This window comes from Trichosurus vulpecula, chromosome 7, assembly GCF_011100635.1.
Source record: "Trichosurus vulpecula isolate mTriVul1 chromosome 7, mTriVul1.pri, whole genome shotgun sequence".
NCBI lineage: Eukaryota > Metazoa > Chordata > Mammalia > Diprotodontia > Phalangeridae > Trichosurus > Trichosurus vulpecula.
This window is the reverse complement of record NC_050579.1, coordinates 81,691,404-81,706,616: the sequence shown is the minus strand read 5'-3', so window position 1 is coordinate 81,706,616 and position 15,213 is coordinate 81,691,404.

Below are 15,213 nucleotides of genomic sequence, written 5' to 3'. Positions count from 1 at the left end.
AAATTACCCCAGATCTAAGTGATTTCCCTCGCCATATGGCTTACAGAAACTTTTCTGGCTACCCTTCCCCCTTTGCCTTTATTATATTCTACAAGCATTTGTATAATGCTTATTTGTATATGTGTGTGATGTGTATATGTATATCTATTATGTGTATGTGTACACATACATATATAATTACGTATATATACATATACACAGGAAAGATATATACCTGCACATACATCTTCCCCATTAGATGTTAAGTTCCCAGAAAGCAGGAACTACCTTTTATTTTATTTTATTTAGCACTTAGGGGTTGCTTGTTCATCTTTCATTTTCAAAGAGAACCAATGACGTCAAGTCTTGACTCATGCATGAATTGGATTTAAGTGACGCAGAGTTGCACAAAATCATCAGCCTCATCCTCTCTTCCAGAGTCTTCAAAGTCCAGTGGCTAGACGAAAAGGACTTCTGTTGTCGGTACAACTGGCAATTGCCTGGGATGCAGCGGATGAGCTTAGTGTCTTCAACGTCTGACCAAGCCCTAAGCGCTCCTGCTTCAACCATCTTCATGGCCATTGGAACAAATTGTTCTCATCTGCCCATGCCACCAGAGGAAGTCAAAAATATCAAAGGAACTAATGAAAAAAATAAAGAAAGAAAGGAGGTTTAGCAATACCAGATCTTAAACTGTATTATAAGGCAGTAATTATCAAAACTATCTGGTACTGGCTAAGAAATAGAAAGGTAGGTCAGTAGAACAGTAGACAGACATACAATACACAGTAGCAAATGATTATAGTAACCTTGTGTTTGACAAATGTAAAGATTTAAGCTTTGGGGATAAGAATTCATTATTTGGTTAAAAAAATGTTGGGAAAACTAGAAAGAAGTTTGGTAGAAATTGGGTATAGACCAATATCTTATACCACTTACCAAGATAAGGTCAAAATGGATACATGACCTAGATATAAAGGTTGTTATGTTTGTCCTTCGTTCTTGAAGAGGACCATGACATCAAGGAAATGATGGTGTGACTTGCACTTGACTTTAATTTGAGTGAGGGAGGGCTAGATATAAAGAGAGATTTCACAAGAAATCAGGAGAACATGGAACATATCAGACTTAGGGATAGAACAATTTATGAACAAATGATAGATGGAAGGTGGATACCAAGGGTGGATGAGCAGCTCTGTGTAAGATAGACTGTATACAATTCGTACTCCATTCCTCAAGTGTCTCTGTATCATCATCATTGTGGGTACTACCTCCAGCACTGCAGATCCTGACCCATCCATTCTGTCTGACTCTTGCCCACATCCTCTCCTAACCTCACCATAGGAAGGGACTGCCCGGTGCTCCAGAGGCTTTCCTCAATTTCCCCAGTTGTTGAGAGAGTGTCAGTAGAGTGCCCTGGCTCCTACCATAGGACCAGCATATGTCTCTATCATACAATTCCTTGATGACGTCTGTTACTGCCATCCTCTTCCCAAGTTCCTCTATGCATCTAGGTCGCAGCTTGATCACCCTGACCTCACACTTCTCCATTGTCTTCTGTGTAACATTCACATTTAAACCTTCAGAGATAGTTTGTATTCCATTTTGCTATTCATATTGATAGAATCTTTTTAAGTCCTTTATCTTTTAAGAGCTGCTAAAAATGGCTCAACTGACTTAAATAACTCTCTCTTCCAGGTTTCCTACTCTTAAATAAAGGCAGGGAGAAAAAGAAAAATGATGAAAATCCTGGATAATCCACACGCTGGATTATCAGCCCCCAATTAACAGAGAATTCACTTTGTCCCCTGAAACATTCGAAGTTGCTTTAGCAACCAATTTTCTAGCCTCTTCATGTGTAACTCGTGGGCATAGCTGTAGAAGATTGAGATGCCTGGTTGTGCTCAAACGTTTCTGGTTCCTCCTTTCTGCTGGATAGGGGCAGAGCTGAATCCTTCCTAGTCTCCTCCCTGGGGGTGGTTTAGGGTGTAATTTTGTTTTTTCCTCTGGTTACCACACCTCCCTACCCCCTTTCTCTATGGATATTTAATCATATTTGTCCAAACAGTTAGCTTGCTTTTTTGGCCGTGTTGTTCTTTAATCGTTTCAGTCATGTTCAACTCCTCATGACCCCATTTGGGGTTTTCTTGGCAAAGATACTGGAATGGTTCACCATTTCCTTCTCCGGCTCATTTTACAAATGGAGAAACTGAAGCAAAAAGGGTTAAGTGACTTGCCGTGAGTCACACAGCTAATGAGCGCCTAAGGCCAGATTTGAACTGAGGAAGGTAAGTCTTCCTGATTCCAGGCCCAGAGCTTGCTCTACCCACTAGGCTTAGAGCCAATGTAATAGTCTTTCAGGTCCATGCTGTCTCTTCCTCTTCTGTTTTATGGCTTTATTGGATAAAAAGTTAGCAGTACAATCACAGTGGCTCAGAGTCCCCAGTTAGGAATATCCTTACCATTCAGCCAGCAGTTTAACTCTCTGTCCTAATTTAAATCTATGTTTATCTCTAAATCAGGATTTAAGAGGCATTTAGACAAAGAAGTATAAAGAGTGTAGCAGAATATCTGTTGTACTCCCTGTGGCCAAGCACAGGGAGGGGAAGTTGGGGGAAGAACAGACTTGATTTTAGAACTTTCCTCATCTTTGAAGAGATGCGAACAGCCAGTAACATCAACCCAAGTCTTCTGTTTTGAGATCCCTTGAGGTGGGGAGGGCATGACCTTCCCTTCATTCTTGCCTTTTAGTTTCTCCCTTCACCTGTTATCCCTTTTCTGTCTCAGCTTCTTCCCCCAAGTCTACATGAAGCAAACTGTGTGTGTGTGTGTGTGTGTGTGTGTGTGTGTGTGTGTGTGTGTGTGTGTGTGTGTCCCTTTAAGGCCTCTTGGGCATGACTCAAGTCAGCCTTCTGGCTCAAAGACTGAGATCATCCCAAATTACTTAGAGGACTGAAAGGGAAATGCTTGTCCCTCTGAACTACAAGGCCCACAGTGCTAGTGAGGTGTCAGGCCCCGCCTACGCATGTTAAACAAACTACCTCTTGGTAGAAATCCACACCAGAATGAGTTGGGTTTCTTGGAAAACAGAAACTGAAAACAGGTATTTTCTTGAATATCTTGATGAAATTTAAAGCTATTCTTTCATTAGGTATGAGATATCCCAAAAAGCAATTGTAAAAATATATACTTTTTCTTCTTTAAGAAGCCTTTACTCTCATTTGAGAGTTGTGTTGGGAACCGTTCATTTTTAGCAGAGTAACTTTGGTCAGTAATTAAGTACTATTCTTTAGATCAGGGCTGTCCAAAATTCGGCCTGCAGTGTGATTTATGTGACCTGCCTACAAGCATAGAAATTTAAATAAATGCTTTAGTAAATGAAGCCGAGCTATGGCAGAGCTCTGACTAAAATGGCAAATCAAAATATATCATCTATTGTTTCAATAAAAACCTAAGGTTGGACAGCCCTGCTTTAGATGTAACTCTTGTGCCAAGGACTAAACCAGGCCACCTAAAAATAGAACAAGGATGTGACCTTGTGACACAATGGTAGTCCAGTAGTCATTCCAGATCAGAAGGTTGGTTATAGGTTCAAAACACTTTGATATCAACATTTTCATTTGGGAAACCTCGGGAAGAGCACAGGATTGTAATCAGATTATCTATGTTTAAATCCAAGCCCTGCTATTTACTTCCTCAGTGACCTTAGGGAATTTAGGTAGCCACTCTGGGCCTAAGTCCTCATCTATAAAACTGTGGAGTCAGGACTAATTGATTGTAAACCCCCTTGAGGGTAAGAACTGATTCATTATTGCAGTTTTATCCCTGGCACATATCAAGGTATTTAATAAATTCTTACTGATTTTTAATTGAACTGAACTGGCGCTAAATGATCTCTAAATTCTACAAATATTTCCTTTGAAATTCCTTTTTGAAATCATAATTCCCTAAAATACGTAGTATCTTAAAATATGGTCCAGTCTTCGTAACACATTTCCATTTCTAATGGAAGCTTCTGGAGCAAATGGATTTGATGGTGTAGCCTCTATTCTTAAAAACAGCCTCCCCTAGGAGGCCAGAACCTCCTTAGGGAGCTCAGTCTTATCTCCACCCAAAGTCTCTCAGTTTTCTGTTCTAGTTGCCTCAGTCACCTGATTGAAGCTCTTCTCTTCTTCCCTCCAGTCCCTTCTCCTCCTACTCCTACCTAGACCAATCGGGTGAATCCAAGAAATTCTTATCTCACTGAGGCAGGGACAGTGCCTCGAAGTAACTCATGGCTTAGGCTGAGGCGTTCTGTATCCCCACATCTGAGTTTACCTTTCCTGCCAGGGTGGCCCCTGCCTCCAGCAGCTGCTTCCCTCCCACAAGTAGGAACTTGCATCCATTCTAAGAATACTCATGGCCCCAAAGCCATTTCCTCAGAGCCACACTGATAGTTTAAGCTTGGGGTCTTTTCCCCCTCCAAGCATTCAGGGTGCTGTGGGCAAGGATAATTGAGTCATTCCTTCTGCTTATCTCTCAGAAGATCACACAACTGTGTTAGCCTTACCATTTAGATAAGGTCTTTCAGAGTTCTGTACCATGAGACAGTAACTCTGTAACACAGGCAGTGTGGAAAAATGTCATGTCTGCCTCTTTTTGACCCCTTTTGGGCTTTTCTTGGTAAAGATACTGGAGTGGTTTGCCATTTCCTTCTCCAGCTCATTTTACAGATGAGGAAACTGAGGCATACAAGGTTAAGTGACTTGCCCAGGGTCACACAGCTAATAAGTGTCTGAGGCCAGATGTGAACTCATGAAGATGAATCTTCCTGATTCCAGGCCTGGCATTCTATCCACTACACCACCTTGCTGCCTGTTTTGCTACATAGATGAATTATTTAAGTAAACTTTCACAGTCCTCTATAGCACCAGCTGGACAGTGATTGAACCAGAACAATAGGAAATCTATGGAGAATCTGAGAGAAGAATCAGCAAAGGCTTTATCAAAGATTGGCAAGGACAGGATAGGGTTTTTTTTTCTTCTTTTCATTTGTGCATCTTATATAGTTTTGACATACAGATGGGAGGCGCCTTGTTGGAGTAGAAACCTCAAGGAGAAAGTTTGTTCTGTAGAATTAAAGACTTTTTAATAGTCAACCAATGATAAGTACAGAGTGGAAAGAAATGATCTTTCAATCATTTGTATGGTGGTAAAGATTTATAGCATATCCACTCCTGGATATCCCTTGTGAGAGGCTGATTGTTTCCTTCTAATGCTCTCATCAAGGCTGCCCTCAGCCTATGAGTATGTTCTCATAACAACTTTATATACATGTGTAATGTCAATGGAATAGGAAGATCTTCCCTATCCATTAATAAGCCTATGTGACCTGCTTTGAGCTCCGGCCCAGCTCACAGCTGTAATACATCCTGAGCCCATTGGGGGAGGGGCTTGCTAAGGGGGCGGCTTGCTTGTAGGCAGGCTTTCACACCTTTTGGTACTAAGTTGATTAGGCACTGAGTCCTGTGATGCCTTCTGGCTCTGAACCTATTAACTGACAGGGTGTATATTCTAAGAGGTGAGCTTTTGCTTTGGGGGTTCGCTTTGGAGAAGGATCTTTTGATTCCCTGGTTGAGGCTCTGAGTAGCCCTATGTTCAGACCTCGGACTGCTCAGGTGTAGAAGCTCTCTTGATCCAGTGGTGTATGTAAAGCGTATACCAATACTACTTTTATTCAGGCAGAGCCCTGTCTGTTGGTCTTTATGCTAATTTCTCCACTCGTATTTTCTCTGCTTGAATTTTTCTCTGACATTCAGGGGGTTTACTTTTCCCCTGAAATAGTGAATGTAATTAAAGAAGATTGTTGACCCCTTTAAAGTTGCTTTCCTTTAAAAGCAGATTAAAGAACCTGTGCTAGCGGGCTATCCTGGGTATGCTACAGTGCTAGAAAGTAGGTATATGGCTGAGTAGTTATTGATTTTCTCTTGGTTGCCTTTTTTTTGTTGAAAGATTTAACAACATAGATGACTTTGTTTGATGGCCCTCTCTATTCATTAATCAGAATGGTAAAGTGAGGCATTTTGTTGTTCAGTCATTTCACTCATGTCAGACTGTTCATGACCCCATTTATAGTTTTCTTGCCAAAGATACTGCCATTTCTTTCTCCAGCTCATTTTATAGGAAACTGAGGCAACCAGGATTAAGTGACTTACCCAACAAGTTAGCTAGTAAGTGTCTGAGGCCAGATTTGAATTTGGAAAGATGAGTCTTCCTGACTCCAGCCCCAGTAGTGCACCACTCAATTGTCCACATAAGTAAGTGTGGCATAAAGGAGGTTAAAACTTCACTAAGGGAGAGCATTCTGGGAAGATGTGGTATTCCACATCCAAAAACTCTCCCACAAACAAGACAAAACACTGCCTCAAAGCGAACTTAGAGGAACAGAAATAAATAAAAGTTGAGGTAAAGCAGTTGTCCTTCAAGACAACCTGAGAGGCCCCCAGGAAAGACCTGACCTCTAGGAGTAGAAACCTGGCCCATTGAAGTGCAAACACCTCCAGGCAGACTCCACTGAATCAACAGACAAGCAGTAGCCTCAGATTCAGGAACTTTCACTTCATGGACAGTGTGAGGATAGAACAGTTGAGTTGGGGAAGATTAAAGGACCCTTCACTGTCATGGGACACCAGGCTTAGCTGTGCTGACCAGACACGGTCCCAAGCTGCAGCTGTGGGCGAGGAGGAGTGAGCACACACATAGAGGGGCAGGAACTCTGCCGACTGCAGGCACTTGAAGAAGAGTGGAGTAGCTGCAGGAGAGGAGAGAGCTGAAGTTTTCAGCCACAGGAGGATTTGAAAGGGGCAGTGTGGCTGGGGGCCCTAGCCATGGCTTAAAGATACAGAGGAGTACCCAAGGTAGGGCCCCCAGACAGAGCTCAGAAAACTATAGTAAGAAAAACCTGAAGCCTGAGGCACAACTCAGGACTAGAACCTACAGTCACTAAAAATAATAAAAAAAAAAGATGAACAAACAAAGGAAAACGAACCCAACCATAGATAGCTACTATGAGGATAGAGAACATCTGTGTTCATACTCAAAAGAAGGTAGTGAAGTTAAAAAGACCACTCCTACTTCAAAGAAAAATATCAAATGGTCATAAGCACAAAAAGAGTTCTTGGAAGAGCTTAAAAAGGACTTTTAAAATTAAATAAGAGAGGTTGAGAAAAGATTAAAGGGAAGAAAACTAAGAGCAATCCAAGAAAATTATGAAAAGTCAACCAATTGAAAAAAGAGCTCTAAAAACTTAAGGAAGAAAATAACTCTTTAAAAACTGGAATTGGACAAGGGGAAGCTATGACATTATAAGACAACAAGAAATAATAAAACAAAATCAAAAGATTGAAAAAATAGAAGAGGATGTGAAACATCTCATTAGAAAAACAACTGATCTGGAAAACAGATTGAGGAGAGACAGTATAAGAACTGTTGGACTACCTGAAAGTTACGATCAAAAAAGGAGTCTAGGTGCAATATTACAAAAATTATTAAGGAAAATTGCCCTAACATTCTAGAATGAGAGGGTAAAGTAAAAGTAGAAAAAAGTTCACTGATTACCAACTGAAAGAGATCCCAAGATGAAAACTCACAGGAATATTATAACCAAGTTTCAAAGCTCCCAGGTCAAGGAGAAGATACAAGCAACAAGAAGAAAAAATGTAAATACTATGGGGCTAGAGTAAAGATACCACAAGATCTAGCAGCTTCTACATTAAAAGACCAAAGCGCTTAGAACATTATATTTTGAAGAGCAAAGTAGTTGGGTTTGCAACCAAGAACAACTTACCCAGCAAAGCTGAGTAAAATCCTGAAGGAGGAAAAAATGGATATTTAATGAATTGAAAGACTTTCAGGTAGTTATAACAAAAAGACCAGAACTCAATATGACATATAAGATCCAGGAGAAACATAAGGTAAACATTAAAGACCAATTATAAGGGACTCAATAAGGTCAAACTGTTTTGTGGGAAAATGTTATCTGTACTCTTAAGAATGTTAACATTACTTGGGCAGTTTGAAAGAGCATACACAAATAGAAGGCTTGGGATTGAGCTGAATATGATGAGATGATTCTAAAAAATAAAATTGGGTAGAAAGAAATAGAATGGAGCAATTATCTCAGACAAACAAGATATGAAAGGAAGAACTGTTACAAAGGAAACAGGTAGGGATGGAGGGCTGGTAATGCTGGAATTTTATTCTCATTGGAACTGGGTTAAAGAGGGAATAATACATCTGGAAGGGTATGAAAAAGCTTCTAAATTTATAAAGAAATAGGAGAGCCAAGGGATAGGATAAGGGCAGGACTTTTTGAAGGTTGTGTAGCTCAATAGGAGAAGGGGGGGAGGATAAAGGAGGGACTCAGAGGGCTAGGTAGATTAAAGAAGAGTAAGAGGAGGAGATAAGGTAGGTGTTCTTTAATAGGGTGCAGATTAATGTTTAGAAGTAAATTAGATTGTGAGGAGGGATAGGGTAAAAAGGGAGGCTGAAAAGGATAATAGCAAGGAAAAATAGGATGGAGGGAAATACACAGATAGTAATTATAACTTTAAATGTGAATGAGATTAACTCACCTGTAAAATGGAAATGGATAGCAAAATGGATTTAAAATCGGAATCCAACAATATGTTGTTTACAGGAAACACATTTTAAAATGAGAGATACAAACAGAGTTAAAATCCTAGCAACAGCAACAAAAGGAGAAAAAAATTGATGGAATCAGAATGGGCAACGAGGTAATAAAACTCTCTCTTTTTGCAGATGATATGATGATGTCCTTGGAACTAAAGATTCAATTAAAAAGTTAGTTGAAACAATTAATAATTTTAGCAGATTAGCAGGATATAAAATAAACCCACATAAATCATAAGCATTTCTATAGTTCACCAACAAAATCCTGAAAGAAGAGATAGTAAGAGATTCCCCATTTGAAATAACTGTAGACTATATAAAATACCTGGTAGTATATCTGCCAAAAGAAACCTAGGAACTACAGGAACATAATTATAAAAGATTTTACACAAATAAAGCAGATTTGAATAATTGGAGAAATAATAATTGCAGGCAGAGACAATATAATAAAAATGGCAATTTTACGTAGAGTAACCTATTTATTCAATGCCATCCCAGTTAAAATACCAAAAAATTATTGTACTAAGAGAAAATAATAACAAAATTCATTTGTAAGAACAAAAGATCAAGAATATCAGAAGAAACTAATGAAAAATGTAAAGGAAGGAGATTTAGCAGTACCAGATCTTAAACTATATTACAACGCAGTAATTTAACTATCTAGTACTGGCTAAGAAATAGAAAGGTAGGTCAGTGGAACAGAATAGACACAGTGGCAAATGATTATAGTAACCTTGTGTTTGGCAAATGTAAAGATTTAAGCTTTTGGGATATAAATAAAACCAATGTAGTCAAGATTAGAAAGAAAGCAGAAAATTGGAAGAAAATTTTTATAGAAAGTTTCTCAGATACAGGTCCATATCTCAAATTTTTAAGAATACAAATCATTCCCCAATTGATAAATGGCCAAAGGGTATGAACAGACACTTTTTGATGACGAAATCGAAATTATATATAGGCACATAAAATGCTCTAAATCATTATTGATTAGAGAAATGGAAACTAAGACAACTTTGAGACATCATTTTATATCTATTAAATTGGCTAAAATGATAGAAGAGGAAAGTGAATGTTAGAGGGGAATGTGGAAAAACTGGGAAACTCATCCAACCATTTTTGAAAGCAATCTGGAATTATTCCCAGAGAGTTGTAAAACTGTGACCCAGCAATACCACTATGAGGTCTGCTTACCAAGATGATTAAGGGAAAAGGAGAAGAACTTAAATGGTCTGAAATATTTATAGCAGCACTCTTTGTGGTGGCAAAGAACTGGAAATTTAGGGAATGCCCATCAATTGGGAAATGGCTAAACAAGCTGTGGCATATGATTGTGATGGAGTGCTACTGTGCTGTACGAAATGATGATCTGGTTGATTTTAGAAAATCATGGAAAGATTTGCATGAAATAATGAAGAGTGAAATTAGCAGGACCAACTGAATGTTGTACACAATAATAGCAATGTTGTTCTAAAAACACGAAATGACTAAGTCATTTTGAGTATTACACATAGTTAAATCAACTACAAAGGACCTGTGAAGGAAGATGCTATCCACTTCCAGAAAAAGGACTGATAAAAAGAAGTGTGTATAGTATGGTTTTACATATACATACATATTTGTGTCTAATGGTAGCCATCTCTAGGGCAGGGTGAGGAGGGAGGGAGGAAAATAATAAAAAGTACACAGCAGAGAACTAAAGAAAATTAAGAAGGAAGCACAGAAAAACCGGGTAGCTTTGAAAACAATGTGTAGTTCTTAATACAAAGTTTTAAAAAAAAAAAAAAGTAAACAGTGTTAAATGGAAATTCACTGTTTTATATTGAGTCCTCTTTTTATGTTGTGCTATGGTTATGGAAAGTTCTCCCTTTTTTGTCTTTATATATTTAAGTTCAAAGCAAATTTTTTTAAAAAATTTACTGCACTAAGACTTTTGGTACACTGGGTATTCTTGCCAAAGCTGTCTTCCACAGACATGGATGAGATTTAGTACAAAATCCAAGTCAAAGTGGGATTGTTTCTAGATGCCAAGGTTCTCCAAAGGCTACTTTTGTGGGTGGCACTGCACTTCATTCATCAAGTCCTAGGACCTTACAGAGTTTTCTAAATAAAATCCATAATTGCTCAAAAAAGTTTGACTTGAGTATCCAATCAGTCAACTAGCATTTATTAAGTCTTTACTATGTGCTGTGCTAAATGCTGGCAATAAGTGGTCCTGCTCTCAAAAAAACTCACATTCTAATGGTGAGGACAACATGCAAACAACTATGTGCTTATAAAGACATTGTATGTTGTAAACGGGAGGAAATCCCACAGGGAAAGGAAGGTTTTGAGAGGGAGGGGAGAGATGAAGGACTAGGAAAGGCCTTCTGTAGAAGGTGAGTCTTTTAGCTGACTCATGAGAGAAGCCAGGGAAGCCTGGGGGCAGAGGTGATGAGGAACAGCCTTCCAAGTCCCAGGGACAGCCAGCAGAAATGCACAGTCAGGAGATGGAGTGTTGTGGATGAAAAACAACAAAAAGGCCAGCTTTGCTGGATCCTAGCATGGGGTGGGGGAAGGTGGAGTATAATATATGGAAAATAAAATAAAATAAAAGGAAAGATATGAAAGGGCCAGGTTGTGAAGAGCTTTATATTCCAGCCAAACTAATGTACTTACTCTTACCAAAACTCAGCATTAAATTTCTCACCTCCATGCCTATGCATAATCCCCTGTGGCTAAAATATATCTCCTCCTTACCTATGCCTCTTAGAATCCCTAACTCCTTGAGGCACAGGTGGTTTGTCTTAAAGGAAGCCTTTCTTCATCTACCCAGTTATTAATGCTCTCCACCTCCTGAAATGATCTTATATTTCCTTAACCTGTTTAAAAGTCACATTTCCAGCCTAATAGTATATAAGCTCCATGAAGGGGAATAGTGTTTTTCATTTTTGTCTCTATATCCCCTGTGCCTACCGGAAGTACTTTGTACATAGTAGGGTACTTTAAAAAAAGGATCGTTGAATTAAATTAGTTGGTCTCTGTTTGAAAATCTTTTCTTGAAAAATCCTACCAGAAAGAGCTCCCTTAAAGAGAAATCCATTATTCAATGGAATAGCTACTCCACATTGCAGACACAGCCATGACAAAGGCAAAAAACAAGCAAACAAACAAAAAACCCAGTTCTTTCTAATAAGTTTCATATATTTTCCATAAACTTCTATTAAACTTGAAAAACCAGTTCCTTACTTTGTTTAGGAGGTTCTGTGCTTGCGTATGACTTCATTTTTTTCCCACTAGGTTGACCATACAAATTTTGCTCTGGTCCCTTGTTCTCAAAATCAAAACAGTCTGAGCCAAAACTATTCCTGGAGCCTGTCTTACTGGAAAAGCTCCTAAGACATTAAAAATAACTCATATTTATGTAACACTTTAAAGTTTGCAAAGTCCTCTTCTCACAACAGCCCCATGAGATAGGTGGTACAAGTATCCATGTAGATGAGGAAACAGAGGCTCAGACAGTTTGAGACGGATCATATTTCTAGCAAGTACCTGACACCAGATATGAACCCAGTCATCTGACTCCCAGTTCAACACTCCATCCAGTAACCCAAGCTGCCTCTCTAATTGCCTGCTTACATTTTTCTTTTTCTTCTTCTTAAGCTCTATGTTGAGTTTGACTTGTTTTTCTCACTAAATGAAAATTCATTATGTTGGAAAATACTTAGCCAAGTGTCATGAGAAAGAAAATTCAATTACATCATTGGTGTCAGGGGACTAATCAAAGATCTTCACGTTGTTTTTGTTTGTTTGTTTACTTGTTTCCTTGCTTTCTTGGTTGGTCTGGACTTGTGATTTCATCAGTATGGGGCAACTCCCAGTAAAAACTCAATCTACCAATGCATATCAATGACTCATTTGTAAATTATAGTCTTAGAGAATTCCATATGACACTTAAAGGTTAGATTATTTATTTGCCCAGTATATCGGTAGGATATTTAAGAAGTAGGATTTTAACCCAAACCTTACCCTATTCAATGTAAGCCATACTACCTGTATGATCTTTCTTGTAAGATTTTTTTTAATCTTTGTCTACACCGGTAATTTCATCAATTTAAAGATCTTCTAGTGTGGAAACTCTATAGAATACACATTAGCAGTGGAAGCTCTTATACTTTACAGTCTTAGAAAGTTGCCTGGAGGTACTTAGAGGTTAATTGACTTGCCCAGGTCCAGCTAGGCCCAGGTCCATGTGTCAAGGGTAGGATTTGAACCCAAGTCTTCTTGACTTGACCCATCACGGCACATCATCTCTAAAATAAACTGTTATATGGGGATTTTATTGCCTATAGTCATATTTGTATAGCATAATTTGACTCACAGCATGACCAAATCCATAAAGGGCTTCCACTATACTGATTTTGAAAATCAGTCCCCTAGGTCCAAAGGAAGCAGAAATAACATTGGAAAGAGGGTAGGTAAGATAGTTATGGAGCTTAGAGTAGTTCCAAGGCTCTTCATAGACTTTGTTCAAGACTTGGCTGAAAATCAAAGTGCCTAAAGGCTTCATCTTCTTGGTTCTTGATTTGGGGAAAAATCCAAAACTTTCTCACTGTATCCATCAAGGAAAAGGTATAGACCTTGAGACTCTGGTGGATTGTAAAAAGACCAGTTTATGGTTACTTCATACAAGCTGGTCCCCAGTACCTCTGCTCACGACTCTGAACATACTTCCAGTTTGCAGAAATCGGATACACTGTTCCCCCAGATTTCCTAGGGGTCTAGACAGAATGAGAGGATCTTCCATTGACAGCATTGCTAAGCATTGCTTTTGCAGTAAAAGATATACTGGTCCCTGAGAAGAGCTATGCTGAAATAGTCTTTATTCTACTGAATGATAATATGGCCTCAAATCACCATTCTGCTGTGTTGTAATCTAGTTTAACAATGAGTGAGTAGTGACTCATTTCATTTATCTTTGTATTCACCCTTAGTACCCAGATCATCGCCTTGCCCTGTCCTCAAATTATAGATAGATAGATGTATGTGTGTATACACACACACCCCATATATTCATGTATGTTATGTGTGTGCCTACACATACATTCATAAATACATATATGTGTGTATGTTACTTTTTACATCTTTTTACATGTTTTACATGTTTATCTCTCCAATAGAATATGAATTCCTTGTGTGCAGGAATTGTTTTTCAATTTGTATTCCCAGACATAGCACAGTGCCTCCAACATGGTAGGTGCTTAATCAATGCTTGTTGGATTGGATTGAATTGGATTTTATTAGATGGGAGTGGAATGGAATAGATTGTAAGATCACAGACTTAATGGGTTTTTTTCTCTGTCACAGATTCCTTTGGCAGTCTAGCCTATGGACTCCTCCAAATGTTTTTAAATACATAAAAAAAATAGGATTCCAAAGGAAACCAATTATATTGGAATACAGTTAACAAAATGCTAAAAAAAAAAAATTTTCATGGGCCCCAGGTTAAGGATCCCTGATCTAGTTCTGCTTCCTCATCAGTAGACTTCCTCACAAGAAACTGAGGCCCAGAGTTGGATGACTTGAGATAGGCTCTCTGATAAATGTTTGTCAAATGCATGAATGAATAATATGGATTGGGTTGGTGTACTCGATGTTTAGTAACACCTAAATACAGGAGTATAATTCTTAGTATGTAAATTGACCCCTTTCAAGCAAGAATCAGACCATAGGGGTGACTTTCCCAAGGCCACACAGTGAGTCTATAGCAGATGGAGACCAGAGCCAACCCTGCTTTCCCCTAGCCATCAACCTTATCTTTAAGACCACACAAACAAATAAAGAGAAGCAATTTGATGGGGCTAGAGAAGAGGGGAGCTTAGGAGGGAAGAGGCTAGAGCCTTTGAGAAGAGAAAGCAGCCATACTAATGGCAATGAGTTTGCATTTAGAGAAAGGGAGAAACAGTGAAAGACCAAAATAAATAATAAATAGTCAACCCACTCCACATGAAATCATTAGCTTCTTTCAGCAAAACCTCAGATAGCAAAGCACCACAAAATACAATCAGCCCGGGATTAGACATTTTAATGTGGAAATATAGTTCTATGGATCTCTGACTGCCTAAAAGTGGATTTGGAGAAAAGCTCCCATCTCAAATCCCTTCTGTGTCCCCTGGAAGTGCAGCTGGCCTCCTGGGCTCGTTAGCTCAAAAGCAAAACCTCAGGTCCTATTTTGCAGAAACATTTCCATTTACTGGGCTGTCTGTCCCAGGAGCAATTTGCCACAATGGAAAGAGCTGCCATTTGACCTACAATGCAATTTTGAACTAATTAATAAAGTGACCATTAGTGCCCCAAGGGGATAATAACAGGAATAAAAACAAATTACCGCTATGGCTAATGCCCGCTAACTGGGGTGCAGAGGAGATTACCTCATTGTATTGTAAATTTCTTACAGCTCCACTCTTTTTTTTTTCCACAAATACTTTTAAAGTGCACCCACTCAACACTCAGACCTTCTAGGGCCCTTGCAAACCACATAAGAATTAGCCCTTCAAAGATCAATGAAGAGCTAATTGCTGCTAACAA